Source organism: Ranitomeya variabilis, chromosome 5 (genome assembly GCF_051348905.1).
Source record: "Ranitomeya variabilis isolate aRanVar5 chromosome 5, aRanVar5.hap1, whole genome shotgun sequence".
Taxonomy (NCBI): domain Eukaryota; kingdom Metazoa; phylum Chordata; class Amphibia; order Anura; family Dendrobatidae; genus Ranitomeya; species Ranitomeya variabilis.
In genome coordinates, this window is record NC_135236.1 from 394,351,872 (window position 1) to 394,368,720 (window position 16,849).

The window sequence follows — 16,849 nt, forward strand, 5'->3', positions numbered from 1 at the left end:
CACTCATGACCAATAGACAATGCCAGAAGCGTCATACTTGGGCGAAGGAGTGAAAGAATTGGACTGTTGCTCAGAGGTCCAATATGTTTTCAGATGAAAGTAAATTTTGCATTTCATTTGGAAATCAAAGACCCAGAGTCTGGAGGAAGCATTGAGGCACACAATCCTAGCTGCTTGAGGTCTAGTGTGAAGTTTCCACAATCAGTGATGGTTTGGGGAGCCATGTCATCTGCTTGTGTAGGTCCACTGTGTTTTATCAATACCAAAGTTATCGCAGCCGTCTACCAAGAAATTTTAGAGCACTTCATGCTTCCCTCTGCCAACATGCTTTTTGGAGATGGAAATTTAATTCTCCAGCAAAACTTGGCACCTGTTCACACTGCCAACAGTACCAATACCTGGTTTAGAAACAACAGTATTGCTATCCTTGATTGGCCAGCTTACTCGCCTGACTGTAACCCCATAGAGAATCTATGGGGTATTGTCAAGAGGAAGATGAGAGACACCAGACCCAAAGATCCAGACAGCTGAAGGTTGGTATTAAATCAACCTGGGCCTCCATAACACCTCAGCAGTGCTGCAGGCTGATCACCTCCATGCCACGCCACATTGATGCAAAAGGAGCCCCAACCAAGTATTGAGTGCATTTACTGTTCCACCACTCCATATACCAGACCTCTGCTCTTCCCTAATAACCTTCCTCTCCAACATCACTGAAGGAGAACTTACTCACCTCCTTTCCAAATCACACCTCACCACTAGTGCACTTGACGCCATCCCTTCCCACCTGCTCCCCAACCTCACTAACATGCTCATTCCAGCCCTAACCCATCTCTTCAATCTATCGCTATCTTCTGGTACCTTCCCCTCTCCCTTCAAACATGCCACCATCACACCCATCCTCAAAAAAACTAACCTTGACCCAACTGCTATGCCCAGCTATTGCCCCATATCACTGCTCCCATTTGCTTCCAAACTCCTTGAGCAGCATGTCCATGCTCAACCTTCCTCCCACCTCTAATCTAACTCTCTCCTTGACAACCTCCAATCTGGCATCCGCCCCCACCACTCCACCAAAACTGCTCTGACCAAAATTACTAATGACCTAGTCACACCCAAAGCTAACAAACAGTTCTCCATCCTCCTTCTTGACCTGTCCTCTGCTTTCGACATAGTCGACCACTGCTACATATTCTTTCTTCCCTTGGCATCAAAGGCCTTGCCCTGTCCTGAATTGCCTCATATCTTTCTGATCGTACATTTAGCGTTTCCCACTCCTACACTACCTCCTCATCCCACCCTCTCTCTGTTGGAGTCCCTCAAGGATCTGTCCTAGGGCACCTACTTTTGTCCCCCATCTATACCCTTGGCCTAGGACAACTCATAAAGTCCAATGGCTTCCAGTACCACCTGTTTGCAGACGACACTCAGATCTACCTCTCTGGCCCAGATGTCACCTCTCTGCTGTCCAGAATCCCGGAGTGTCTATCAGCCATATCCTCCTTCTTCAACTCTCGCTTTCTTAGATCAGGTAGGCAAGATGGGGGAAAGATGATGAGTTCGGTTTTGTCTACATTGAGTTTATCTATTATGGCAAACGGCATCACGCTCTCTCCCGCATCTGAATCCCACTGCCTCGGGGTAACTCTCAACTCTGTCCTGTCCTTCAAACCGCATGTCCAAACTCTTGCCACCTCCGACTCAAAAATATTGCCAGAAACTGTCCCTTCCTCAGCCCACAATCTACTAAAACTCTTGTGCATGCCCTCATCATCTTCCGCCTTGATTACTGCAATACCTTCCTCTGTCACCTCGCTGCTAACTCTTGCACCACTCCAGTCTGTCCTCAACTCTGCTGCCCGGCTAATCCACCTCTCTCCTCGCTACTCCCCTGTTTCTCCCCTCTGCAAATTCCTCCACTGGCTCCCAATTCCCCAACGAATCCAGTTCAAACTACTAATACTGTTCTACAAAGCCATCCACAACCTTTCCCCTCCCTATATCTCTGAACTAATCTCCCACTATCTTCCCTCATGTAATCTTTGATCCTCCCAAGACCTCCTACTCTCCTCCACACTTATTCATTCCTCACACAACAGCCTCCAAGATTTCTCCCGAATATCCCCCATCCTCTGGAATTCCACGCCTCAACACGTCCGATTATCCACCACCCTCGGATCCTTCAGACGGAACCTGAAAACCCATCTCTTCAGGAAAGCCTACAATAACCATTCTGCCACCTCACCAACCACCCGAGTTGCCGCCTTACCAACCAACCGAGCTGCCACCTCACCACCACCAGAGCTGCCGCACCACCGACCTTCTGTCTCTTCCCCATTATCCCATAGAATGTAAGTCCACAAGGACAGGGTCCCCTCCCCTCAGTACCAGTCTGTTATTGTAAATTTGTTTACTGTAAACAATATCTATAACTCTGCACGTAACCCCTTTTCTCATGTACAGCACCATGGAATTAATGGTGCTATATAAATAAATAATAAATTATTGAACATACATTTCAGTTGGCCAACATTTCAGATTTTAAAATAATTTTCAAGCTGGTGTTATAAAGTATTCTAATTTACTGAGATAATGAGTTTTGGGTTTTCATTGGCTGTAAGCTATAATCATCAACATTAACAGAAATAAACACTTGAAATAGATCACTCTGTTTGTAACTTTAATATATGAGTTTCACTTTTTGATTTGAAGAACTGAAATAAATTAACTTTTTGATGATATTCTGATTTTGTAAGAAGCACCCGTATGTACTCTCGTCCTGACCCCATGTATGTCTTCCCATATTGTGGATTGGGTTTAAAGAAAAAAGTTCTCCCTACATGGCCAGGGTCCAGAAGCATCCTCTTCCTCATAATTTGAGGCGCAGATGCGCTAGCGCATGACCGTGACGTCAGATGCTGCAATGTGCAGGTTGAGGTCAGCTCGGACGCATGTTCAGAAATTAGCAAATGGACTAATCCTGCCCCTGGGGCCCAATGAGGAAGGGGGCTCAGGGCAATTCGGATGCACATTCAGTTACATCCTATTGCTGTGCAGGCCCCATATGCCAGTAATGCTCTGATGGTGGCCCTGGTTTATGACCTAAATTAGTTTCAGCAAAGCCTATTGCAGCTTTTCCTAGGGAGTTCTGCAGTGCTTATAGCTTGTGACTAATATGGATGACAATTTGAAGATGGATGATGAGGATGAGGTGGAGGATGGGGGAACCCTGATGGAACTAGGACCTGCAATCCTCGGTTTCACCCAGTGTGCCGTCAGGGAAATGTAGATTCCCTAGCCACAAGCACTTGTCCACGTGTCGGTCGTTAAGTGGACCTTCCTAGTTACTGCGTTGATAAGGGCATGGGTGAGGTTATGGGACACATGCTGGTGTAAGGTAGTGACGACATAGCGGTAAAAATAGTGGTGGTTAGGGACCGAGTACCGAGCTTTGAGGTTACTGAATGCCTCAGTGTCCACAAGCCTAAACAGCAACATTTCCAGGGCAAACAGTCTGGATATGTGGCATTTAGTGTTTGGGCCTGTGGGTGGCTGGGTATTTACGCTTGCGTTCCAAGGCCTGGGGTAGGGACAGCTGTGCTGGAACAAGGAATTGGTGGTGGTCGCTGATGGTGCTTGGGAAGGGCAGAAGTCCAGAATCAATAAATGGAAATGTAAAGAGCTCCTTGGCGTGTCTGAGTGTGAGATCACTTGTCTCCTTGGGCTCACCATGGTGGGAGGAAGGAGGATGAGGGTGAGAATTATGAGGTCCAGACTAGGGTTGAGCAACTTACTTTTTTGGGGTCGAGTCGGGTTTTGCGAAACCCGACTCTCAAAAGTCGAGTCGAGTGCAATCGGCCGATTATCGCGAAAAGTCGGGGATCGACCAAAACACGAAACCCAATGCAAGTCAATGGGGAAGCATAGTCGGCAGTGAGTGGGGGCCAGGAAAACATCTACAGTGCCCATTTTAATGGCAAAAACATCCATTCTTGTTTCTGAAGCTTGTAAATCTTAATTAACTTTATAATAGTAGTTGTGCATTGGAAATTTGGGGTCATTTGGCTAAAGTTGTGGGGGTAGGGCTGGTTCAAGTTTTTAGTGGGCCCAGGAAACGTGGACTACGTCACGGCGGTGGAGCAGTGAGAGAGGTAAGTATTTCAACTTTGCAAGTGCTGTGATCCAGAGCAAGCAGGGGGGCCCCCACTCGTTGGCATTGGCACTGGCACAGGGCCCCTCAAAGTACGGCGGTGTGTTTGCACGGCGGGGGGCGCCTCCCACCGGCAGCGACACTTTTGCGTACTCTGAGGGGCCCTGTGCCAGTGACGTCGCCAACGAGTATGCCCCCCCACCTGATGAAGGAACCTGCACTTTCATCTGCACCTTCCTCTTTGTCCCCGTGTAAGGTGGTATAGTATGCAGGACAGGGAACCGGACTTTCAGCAGGGTCAGATTGTGGCTGTGTAGCATGCAAGGGGAATGTAGTGGTCTGGGTCAATGTACCACAAGACTCATCTAGCACTGGCTGGGCAATAGGCAGGATGAGGATGAAACACAGATATAAGCCCAAATAATAAAGTGGGCTAAATGCAGTTCAAAATTGGTAAAAGTACTAACCAGGCGGCATTGGTTTGTTCAGTGGAGTAGAAAACTCAGGAGCGGCAGACACCGTTTTAAGGGCCCAACCACAATAGTAGGCTCAATGCAGTTTAATATTACAAATAAAGGCCGAAAGCCTGAAGATAGAAGCTCGGGAAAACAAAACAGGAGAAAACCCAGGAGCGGCAGACACTGTTAGTAGGGCCCAACCAGACAAGTAGGCCAAATGCAGTTAAATATCTGATACTATAGGCCAAAAGCCTGAAGATTGAAGCTCAGCATTGTACAGTGGAGGACAACACCATGGAGCGGCAGACACCGTTAGTAGGCCCCAACCACACATATTAACAACAACTACTTAATGAGAGCCTGTAGATTGAAGCTCAGCTTTGTGCAGTGGAGGACAACTGTAATGGGAGACAGACACAATAAGTAGGCCTAAATAAGTAATTAGGCAAAATGCTGTTCAAAATTGGTAAGTGGAGTACACTTGCAGCATAGCGTGGTTCAGCGGAGAAGGGCATGTGTAATTAGTGGCTCTGACACACGAAGTAGGCCTAAAATAAAAATGAAGGCTATATTAAGTTCAAAATTGGTAAAAGAAGTACACATGTGGCATAGCTGGGTTCTGTGGTGGAGGACAACTGTTATGACAGGCTTACACAGTTACTAGGCACAAATAAGTAAGTAGGATAAATGCAGTTCACAATTGGTAACAGGAGTACACAGGCGGCATAGCTTTGTTCAGTGGAGGACAACTGCAAGGAGTGGACTGGCCGAGACAGACACAGGTAGTAGGCCTACAATGGAAAGTAGGCTCTATGCAGTTTAAAGTAGGTTACAGGGGTACACAGGCAGGATTGGTGTGCTCAGCGGAGGACAATTCGAAGGAGGGACCGCAGACAGTAAGTACTCCAAAAAACTAAATAGATGTCAATGTCTCGCCCAAAAAAAAAAAAAAACGGGGGGGGGGGCGGCATACTTCGGTACAGGGGTGGGCTCCTATGCTGACTTTCAGACATTGTAATTTGGCGCAAAGTATTTACTGTTGTAAAAGTAGGACAGGGCCCCTGCCTATTTTAAATAGCATCATACATGTTAACAAATTGTTATTGTCAGTGCCAGGCATTGAAGGATTTCAGCGCATAGACTAAACAGTGGTGGAGCAGCGAGAGATTATTTTGCAAGTGGTAGAGCACTGTTTGAGCTGGGGGGTACACTCTCTCGTGGCCGGCGGTACAGGCCCAGGGCCCCTCAAGTTACAACGGTGTGTCTGACGTTGGGTGCGCGCCACCACCAGAGACACTTCATTGTACTATGAGGGACCCATTGGCAGTGCCGTCGACCAAAAGTGGGCACACCCACCTCTTCAGACAAACGGCACTCTGACGGGTGCTTGCGCCAAGTGGCGAGACCACGGCCCCGTGGGGGGGAGTTAGGCCATTTAGGGAGGTGTAAACATGTTGTATGCTGTACAAACAGCAGCTGCAAATTTAGACATTGGAACAGTCAGTAACACCAGTCCCAAAGCAAGACCTTTTTTCAAGAAAACTAGGTGTCAGCCGGGAAAGGTGAGGCAAAATTAAAAACCATGAGTGGTTCATTTTAATGAAGGTTAGATCATCAACATTTTGGGTCGCCTCGCCAGACGAGTCCTTTTTTCGGTCAGTATTGAACCAGCAGCACTGAATACTCTTTCTGATAGCACACTAGCTGCTGGGCAAGCAAGCTCCTGCAATGCATATTCGGCCAATTCAGGCCAGGTGTCTATTTTGGATGCCCAGCAATCAAAGGGGAATGACGGTTTAGGGAGAACATCGATAATGGAGGAAAAATAGTTAGTAACCATACTGGACAAATGTTGTCTCCTGTCACTTTGAATAGATGCTGCAGTACCTGTCGTGTCTGCGGTCATTGCAAAATCACTCCACAACCTGGTCAGAAAACCCCTCTGTCCAATGCCACTTCTGATTTGTGAACCTCTAACACCTCTGCCCTGTTGCCCACTGCAGCTCATGTGAGAACAATCACCGGCGCTGTGTGCTGGGAATGCCTGAATCAAACGGTCTACAAGAGTAGCTTGTTTGGTTGCCAATATTTGTTAGAGGTTCTCCTGTAGCATGATATTTAGCAATTTGCCTTTATAGCGAGGATCAGGAGGCAGGCCAACCAGTAATCGTCATCGGTCATCATTTTTAGGCCGGCGTCATACTCAGCGTATGTAAATATGGTCCGTTTTTTACGGCCGTAATACGCAGACAAGTCCCCAAAATAGTGATCCGTATGTCATCCGTAGGCAGGGTGTGTCAGCGTATTTTGCGCATGGCATCCTCCGTATGGCATCCGTACTGCGATATTTTCTCGCAGGCTTGCAAAACCGACATTTAATGGATTTATGTGCTCAAATGTTTATATATATATATATATATATATATATATATATATATATATATATATATATATATATATATACATACACACATACAGTGGGGCAAAAAAGTATTTAGTCAGTCAACAATAGTGCAAGTTCCACCACTTAAAAAGATGAGAGGCGTCTGTAATTTACATCATAGGTAGACCTCAACTATGGGAGACAAACTGAGAAAAAAAAAAAATCCAGAAAATCACATTGTCTGTTTTTTTATCATTTTATTTGCATATTCTGGTGGAAAATAAGTATTTGGTCAGAAACAAAATTTCATCTCAATACTTTGTAATACATCCTTTGTTGGCAATGACAGAGGTCAAACGTTTTCTGTAAGTCTTCACAAGGTTGCCACACACTGTTGTTGGTATGTTGGCCCATTCCTCCATGCAGATCTCCTCTAGAGCAGTGATGTTTTTGGCTTTTCGCTTGGCAACACGGACATTCAACTCCCTCCAAAGGTTTTCTATAGGGTTGAGATCTGGAGACTGGCTAGGCCACTCCAGGACCTTGAAATGCTTCTTACGAAGCCACTCCTTCGTTGCCCTGGCGGTGTGCTTTGGATCATTGTCATGTTGAAAGACCCAGCCACGTTTCATCTTCAATGCCCTTGCTGATGGAAGGAGGTTTGCACTCAAAATCTCATGATACATGGCCCCATTCATTCTTTCATGTACCCGGATCAGTCGTCCTGGCCCCTTTGCAGAGAAACAGCCCCAAAGCATGATGTTTCCACCACCATGCTTTACAGTAGGTATGGTGTTTGATGGATGCAACTCAGTATTCTTTTTCCTCCAAACACGACAAGTTGTGTTTCTACCAAACAGTTCCAGTTTGGTTTCATCAGACCATAGGACATTCTCCCAAAACTCCTCTGGATCATCCAAATGCTCTCTAGCAAACTTCAGACGGGCCCGGACATGTACTGGCTTAAGCAGTGGGACACGTCTGGCACTGCAGGATCTGAGTCCATGGTGGCGTAGTGTGTTACTTATGGTAGGCCTTGTTACATTGGTCCCAGCTCTCTGCAGTTCATTCACTAGGACCCCCCGCGTGGTTCTGGGATTTCTGCTCACCGTTCTTGTGATCATTCTGACCCCACGGGGTGGGATTTTGCGTGGAGCCCCAGATCGAGGGAGATTATCCGTGGTCTTGAATGTCTTCCATTTTCTAATTATTGCTCCCACTGTTGATTTCTTCACTCCAAGCTGGTTGGCTATTGCAGATTCAGTCTTCCCAGCCTGGTGCAGGGCTACAATTTTGTTTCTGGTGTCCTTTGACAGCTCTTTGGTGGTCTTCACCATAGTGGAGTTTGGAGTCAGACTGTTTGAGGGTGTGCACAGGTGTCTTTTTATACTGATAACAAGTTTAAACAGGTGCCATTACTACAGGTAATGAGTGGAGGAAAGAGGAGACTCTTGAAGAAGTTACAGGTCTGTGAGAGCCAGAAATCTTGATTGTTTGTTTCTGACCAAATACTTATTTGCCACCATAATATGCAAATAAAATGATTAAAAAAACAGAAAATGTGATTTTCTGGATTTTTTTTTTCTCAGTTTGTCTCCCATAGTTGAGGTCTACCTATGATGTAAATTACAGACGCCTCTCATCTTTTTAAGTGGTGGAACTTGCACTATTGCTGACTGACTAAATACTTTTTTGCCCCACTGTGTGTGTGTATATATATATATATATATATATATATATATATATATATATATATATATTTTCTGTATTTATAGTTAATTCAGCGCGATATATGTGAAAAGCCGGTAATTCAATTGCCGGCTTTTCATTTCTCCTTCCCAAACCCGACATGATATGAGACATGTTTTACATACAGTAAACCATCTCATATCCTTTTTTTGCATATTCCACACTACTAATGTTAGTAGTGTGTATGTGCAAAATTTGGGCACTGTACCTTGTAAAATAAAGGGTTAAATCGCGGAATAAATTGGCGTGGGCTCCCGCGCAATTTTCTCCGCCAGAGTGGTAAAGCCAGTGACTGAGGGCAGATATTAATAGCCTAGAGAGAGTCCATGGTTATTGCCCCCCTCCTCGGCTACAAACATCTGCCCCCAGCCACCCCAGAAAAGGCACATCTGGAAGATGTGCCTATTCTGGCACTTGGCCTCTCTCTTCCCACTCCCGTGTAGTGGTAGGATATGGGGTAATGAAGGGTTAATGTCACCTTGCAATTTTAAGGTGACATTAAGCCAGATTAATAATGGAGAGGCGTCAATTACGACACCTATCCATTATTAATCCAATAGTACCAAATGGTTAATAAAACACACACACACACACACACACACACACACACTTACAAGTATTTTAATGAAATAAAGACACATGTTGTAATATTTTATTAGACTCTTAATCCACCTGAAAACCATTGTCCTGAAACAAAGTTAAAAAAAAACCAAACAATATTCCATACCTTCCGTCTTTATGTCCCACGATGTAAATCCATCTGAAGGAGTTAAGTTATTTTACAGCCAGGAGCTCTGCTAAAGCAGTGTTCGTGCCTGTAAAACCCTGGGTACTGAATGGAAAGTAGTTTGATCTGTAGTTACCTTGAGTCGTGGTGATGCGCCCTCTGCTGGATGTCCTCATATGAACTTGAGCGTGGGAACTTTTCAAAGGCTCCAGTTCATGAGGACATCCAGCAGAGGGCGCATCACCGCAACTCAAGGTAACTACAGATCACCCCGCTTTCCATTCAGTACCCGGGGCTTTACAGGCAGGAGCGAGTGCTTTAGCACAGCTCCTGGCTGTAAAATGATTTAACCCCTTCAGATGAATTTACTTCGTGGGACGTGACTGTTCATCGGAAGGTATGAGATACTGTTGATTTGTTATTTTTACTTTTTCACAGAACGAGGGTCTTCAGCTGGATTAAGAGAATAATAAAATATTACACCACCCTGTGTCTTTATTTCATTTAAGTACTTTGTAATAATGTGTGTGTTTTATTAACCATTTCGTACTATTGGATTAATAATGGATAGGTGTCATAAATGACGCCTCTCCATTAGTAACCTGGCTTAATGTCACCTTACAATAGCAAGGTGGCATTAACCCTTCATTACCCCATATCCCACCGCTACAGGGAGTGGGAAGAGAGTGGCCAAGTGCCAGAATTGGCGCATCTTCCAGATGTGCCTTTTCTGGGGTGGCTGGGGGCAGATGTTTGTAGCCGGGGGGGGGGGGGGGGGGGCAATAACCATGGACCCTCTCTAGGCTATTAATATCTGCCCTCAGTCACTGGCTTTACCACTCTGGCGGAGAAAATTGCGCGGGAGCCCACGCCAATTTTTTCCGCCATTTAACCCTTTATTTTAGCAGCTACAGCGCCAAAATTTTTCACACACACAACTAACATTAGTAGTGTGGAATATGCAAAAAAAAAAAAAGAGGATATGAGATGGTTTACTGTATGTAAACCATGTCTCATATCATGTCAGGTTTGGGAAGGAGAAATGAAAACCTGGCAATTGAATTACCGGCTTTTCTCTCTAACACCGGTGCGTATTTCTCGCAGGTCACACTGCTGCTCCATGTGTAATCCGTATTTCTCGGCCTCATAGACTTTCATTGGCGATTTTTTTGCGCAATACAGTGACAAACGCAGTATGCTGCGATTTTGTACGGCTGTACAAGACCGTATAATACGGATCAGTAAAATACGGCTGATAGGAGCTGGGACATAGGGAATCATTGGGCCGTGTGTTATGCGCATTTTACGGGTGTATCTTCTGCGCTCATACGTCCGTAAAACTCGCCAGTGTGATGCCGGCCTTATAATGCGTGGGTCCCTTTTGAGGATACACAAGGCATAATCCGCCATGTGTGCCAATGTTCCAGTTGTCAAATCTGTGCATGTGCTGGGTTGAGGAGCACTTTCGGGCAAATCAACGTCACTTGTCTCCCTCAAAAAAAACCAGAACCCGGCCTTGCAACGCCAGCAGTTTCTGTTGCCCCCTGAGAAGCTTCCTCATCCAAAAAATACTCATCCCCATCATCCTCTTCGCCCGCCACCTCATCCTGTTGACTTCCCTGAGCAGACAATGGCTGACTGTCATCTAGGCTTCCCTCGTCCTCGGCTGCAGACGCCTGCTCCTTTATGTGCGTCAAACTTTGCATCAGCAGACGCATTAGAGGGATGCTGATGCTTATTATGGCGTTGTCTGCACTAACCAGCCGTGTGCATTCCTCAAAACACTGAAGGACTTGTGCAGTGGTCGAAGCTACAAGACCTCTGTCACCTGACAACTCCATGTCTGCCATCCAACTGCCTACCCGTGTATGTGTATCCTCCCACAAATACAAAACAGCACGCCTCTGTTCGCACAGTCTCTGAAGCATGTGCAGTTCCATCTTGTTGCAACGTCGATGATTAGGCGATGCTGGGGAAGTTGCAAAGACCGCTGATGGTTCTGCATACGGCTGGAGTGTACGGGCGAACGGCGGATGTGCGAGCAAAGTCTGCGCACTTTCAGGAGCAGGTCGTGTAACCCCGGATAACTTTTCAGGAAACACTGCACCACCAGGTTTAAGATGTGAGCCAGGCAAGGAATGTGTTTCAGTTGGGAAAGGGCTATGGCAGCCATGAAATTCCTTCCGTTATCACTCACTACCTTGCCTGCCTCAAGATGTACAGTGCCCAGCCATGACTGAGTTTCTTGCTGCAAGAACTCGGACAGAACTTCCGCGGTGTGTCTGTTGTCCCCCAAACACTTCATTGCCAATACAGCCTGCTGACGCTTGCCACTAGCTGTTCCATAATGGGACACCTCGTGTGCAACAGTGGCAGCTGCGGATGGAGTGGTCGTGCGACTGCGGTCTGTGGACGAGCTGTCGCTTCTGCTGGAGGACGAAGAGGAGGAGGGGGGGACGAACGCCTACAGCCAACTGTTTCCTAGACCGTGGGCTAGGAAGAACTGTCCCAATATTGCTGTCCCCTGTGGACCCTGCATCCACCACATTAACCCAGTGTGCCGTGATGGAGACGTAACGCCCCTGGCCATGCCTACTGGTCCATGCATCTGTTGTCAGGTGCACCTTTCTACTCACAGACTGCCTGAGTGCATGGACAATGCGGTCTTTTACATGCTGGTGGAGGGCTGGGATGGCTTTTCTCGAAAAGAAGTGTCGACTGGGTAGCTTGTAGCGTGGTACAGCGTAGTCCATCAGGGCTTTGAAAGCTTTGGTTTCAACTAACCGGTAGGGCATCATTTCTAATGAGATTAGTCTAGCAATGTGGGCGTTCAAACCCTGTGTACGCAGATGCGAGGATGAGTACTTCCTTTTCCTAACGAGAGGAATGTAGGGTGAGCTGGACTGGAGAGCTGCATAGGGTGGAACTAGCGGGGGTGCCGGTGGACATGGCAGACTGAGAGAGTGTTGGTGATGGTATTCTTGCTGTTGCCCTACATACAGTGTTTCCTACCACAAACCTGATGATTCCCTGACGGCTTTGGCCTTGCGACGAAACCGCCACATTTACTGCAGGTGGTGTGGTAAACAGTGGGCTTACAGTGAGGGAAGGGATGTAGTGTTGCTGACTAGCTTCATTGTGAGAGGGTGCTACAACGTTAAGGGACGTTTGGTAGTTAGTCCAGGCTTGCAAGTGCATGGTGGTTAAATGTCTACGCATGCAGCTTGTATTTAGATTTTTAACATTCAAGGACCTTCAGCAGAGGTCAGATAGTGTTGAGAATTCTGATACCGCAAGTATCGGCCGATATTTGCGGTATCGGAATTCCGATATTTTTGCGATATCGGGAATCGGGATGCATATTCATGTGTAAAATAAAGAATAAAAATAAAAAAACAGGGATATACTCACCCTCGGACGCGCCCTGGTTGTAACCGCTGCAACCGGCAGCCTCCGTTCCTAAGAATGAGCGAGTGAAGGACCTGCGATGACGTCGCGGTCTTGTGATTGGTCGCGTAACCGCTCACGTGACCGCGACGTCATCGCAGGTCCTTCACTCGCTCATTCTTAGGAACGGAGGCTGCCGGTTGCAGCGGTTACAACCAGGGTGCGTCCGAGGGTGACTATATCCCTATTTTTTATTTTTATTCTTTATTTTACACATGAATATGGATCCCAGGGCCTGAAGGAGAGTTTCCTCTCCTTCAGACCCTGGGAACCATCCAGGATCACTTCCGATATTTGTGTCCCATTAACTTGTATTGGTATCGGGTATCGGTATCCGTGATATCCGATATTTTTCGGATATCGTCCGATACTGATACTTTCAAATATCGGAAGGTATCGCTCAACACTAGTCCTTGAGCATTTCTTACAGATGACTTTGCACTGATCATTTGGATCTTGGTTAAAAAAAAATACCAGACTGCACTCTTCCTACTATCGGATACCTTTTCAGGCATTGCACACTGAGCTACTTTAACCGGATGGCCACGCTGTCCTACAACTGGTTTTGGTTTTGCCACACGTTTTTGACCAGATACAGGCCTGCTAGATGGAACCTGTTGCGATGTTGATGCCTGCTGCGGCTCCTCCTCCTCCGCTTCAGAGCTATTGCCGCCTGCACCCTGTTCCCCCAATGGCTGCCAATCGGGGTCAACAACTGTGTCATCTATGACCTCCTCTTCTATGTCCTGGGCACCTTCCTCTGGGTCACCGTGTAAGCCGGTACTATAGCGTTTGTCACGGGGCTTAATAGTGTCATCAGGGTCAGATTCTGGATCAGTACACTGCGAGGGCAATGTTCTGATCTGAGTCAATGGAACAGCATAATAATCTGGTTGTGGATCTGTGCACTCCATGTCCGATTCATCTTGTAATGGGCATGGCCTGTTAACAATTTCCCTTTCTAACCCAGGAACGGTATGTGTAAATAGCTCCATGGAGTAACCTGTTGTGTCGCCTGACGCATCCTTCTCTGTTGTTCTGGGTGAAGAACACAAGGAAGCGACTTGTCCCTGACCGGGAACATCCACTGACGACGCACTGCTCTTACATTTGGCACTTTCCGAGGAGAAGGCGAAAGAGCTAGAGGCAGAGTCAGCAATGAAAGCCAAAACTTGTTCCTGCTTTAAAAGCAGTTTTCCTACTCCCAAAAAAGGGAGCCTTCGAGGCCTTGTGTAGCCAGACGATGACGCTGGCTCAACAACTTGAGACTTAGGGCTATTTTGCTTTTCCCACTACCACCAGATGCTCCACCTCCACCACCACCATTACCAGCTGGCAATGACCGCCCACAGCCACGACCTCTTCCACCAGACTTCCTCATTCTTGGAAAAATTAAACCAAACTAACAGTTATGTGGTCCTGTACAAGCAGGTAGAAGGTGTACGTAAACTTGTTGTGAATTAAAATCTCCCTTTTTTATGTGTGGGAGAATGCTGGAAAAAATGAGGCCCACTGTATTACACTACACAGTTTGATTGGCAGAAAGAGGCTGGCAGATATGCCACAAACATGACTGACACACGCAGATGCACACACTGGCAATATAAATTTCCCTCTTTATGTGTGGGAGAATGCAGGATTTAATCAGGCCCACTATATCACAGTATATTTCCTGTGTCACAAAATGAATGACAGATACCACAGACACAGATTTGCCAAGATTATTCTCCCTTTTTTTTTTTTTTTTATATGGGAGACAAGTGAATAAATCAGGCCCACTATATCACAGTATATTTCCTGTGGCACAAAATGAATGAAAGATACCACAGACAGCACTGGCACAGATGCACTGATTGGCAATATAAATCTCCCTTCTTAGGTGTGGGACAGTGCAGAAAAATACAGGCCCACTGTTTTACACTACACAATTTCAGGGGCTGAAAGTGGCTGGAAAGTATAAAAAAAAAAAAAAAAAAAAAAGGGGACCGTAGTACAATTACTATCTCCCAACAATAATCTCTGAAAAGTATGGCAGGCAGCAATAAAAAGGACTGCTGCACACAAAAAATTAGGACAAACAAACAAGATAGCTGTGCAGAAAGGAAGGAGCAACAGGATTTGTGCTTTTAAAAAAGCAGTTGGTTGCACAGCGGCGTACACACACAGCAACGCAGCGATCAGGGAGCCTTATAAGCTACAGAGCTGTTGCACAGAAATCTTGCCTCCACTGTCCCTGCAAACAAAAGGTGGTGTTGGACAGTGGAAATCGCTACAGTACAAGCGGTTTGGGGGTTAATATACCCTGCCTAACGCTATCCCTGCTTCTGACGAAGCTGCAGCAATCTCTCCCTACGCTCAGATCAGCAGCAGTAAGATGGCGGTCGGCGGGAACGCCCCTTTATAGCCCCTGTGATGCCGCAGAAAGCAAGCCAATCACTGCCATGCCCTTCTCTAAGATGGTAGGGACCAGGACCTATGTCATCACGCTGCCCACACTCTGCGTGCACCTTTATTGGCTGAGAAATGGCGCTTTAAGCATCATATGAAATGCGACTTTGGCGCGAAGATCGTGTACCGCATGGCCGTTCCCACGCTGGGATTGGGTCGGGTTTCATGAAACCCGACTTTGCCAAAAGTCGGCGACTTATGAAAATGACCGATCCGTTTTGCTCAACCCTAGTCCAGACTTTTGGCTAGTGAGATTGGACTGTGTGGAAGACAGGATGGTGCTGGGAAACATACTTGTAGCATTATCTGCCATCTCACCGACAACCTGTTTGCACTTTTCTGGCTTCAAGAGTGGTGTCCTACGTCCTCCTGCAAAGTGGGACAGAAAGCTAGGTCTTGTGGATGAGCATGCTTGTTGTACTCTTGCAGCAGACACAGTTTCACCTGGCCCTCGGCCTCTTCTTGTACCATCAGAAGCACGTCCATTTCCCAGTCCCTTATTGCATGTCTTGCGCATTTTAAATTGGGTATATAGGCCTGCAAACTTTCTGGTATTAATAGGAAAAAAAATATTTAGCCTGACAAGGACTGTTTTAACGGTGCAGCAGGGGTAGACAAATACTGCAATACCAATGTTAAACCATGCCTAGGTGCCTCTAATCCTAAGCTTTCCCTGCACTGAATGCAGGTAACAGTGGTTTTACTACAGAATGGAAAATATTCATCCCTGAAAAGGACTAGTATTTTAATACTGCAGGAGCAATATACAAGTACTGCAATAGCAATATTATTAAATCCTGACTACATCCGTGCTCTAAAATACACACTCACTCCTACAACAATTCTCCATGAACTACTTCCTGAACACAGTGTGTCAAGCATTGCGTCACTGGGTCTTATACAAGACCCCATGACGCAATGTGGCTGGCCAAACACAATAATAAGCAATCCCCACATGTATATAGGAAGAAAAAGTAGTGGCACTCACCTGTCCTTTAGAATCCAATGTCTTTATTCAGAAAAACATGGTTAAAACTGGCTGCAGAGAGGGAAGGCGTAGACATGCGGACGACGATTGTTTCACACTTTCCTGCCCTTCTACTGGTCCTGGAATGGGAGTAGGTAGAAAACACCCTTCTGATATACCTAACCAGCTCCTACACACACCTGTGCAATTAAATCTCACAGACTGACAAACACAATAAAGTAACACCATTTAATAAAAAAAAAAAAAAAAACAATTCTTATATATGCGATGGTTCCCACCCTGTGAAGGGCAATGTACTTTTTCAATGCCTGCAAAAGGTAGTACATTGGGATCTGCACAGTGTGTATCACGGACATGCTGTATTAGTCCACTTGATCTTTTTCCTGAGGTAATAGATTCATAGTGATCCCTAAAGCATTCATATAGCGGCCTTATAGGTTTGCCTATATAGAAATATCTACAGTAGCAGAAAATAATGTATACAATAAATCAAGATGAA

The 16,849-nt window shown here is 46.1% G+C and overlaps 1 long non-coding RNA gene across 1 annotated transcript in view; it reads right to left on the minus strand.

The window, feature by feature from the left end:
- LOC143773687 (uncharacterized) overlaps positions 1 to 16,606 on the minus strand; it is a 39,104-nt gene extending 22,498 nt beyond the window's left edge. Inside the window, exon 1 of the long non-coding RNA XR_013215304.1 lies at positions 16,351 to 16,606. This is a non-coding gene — a long non-coding RNA (uncharacterized LOC143773687). The remainder of the gene's footprint in view (positions 1 to 16,350) is intronic.
- Positions 16,607 to 16,849: the final 243 nt, after the last annotated feature.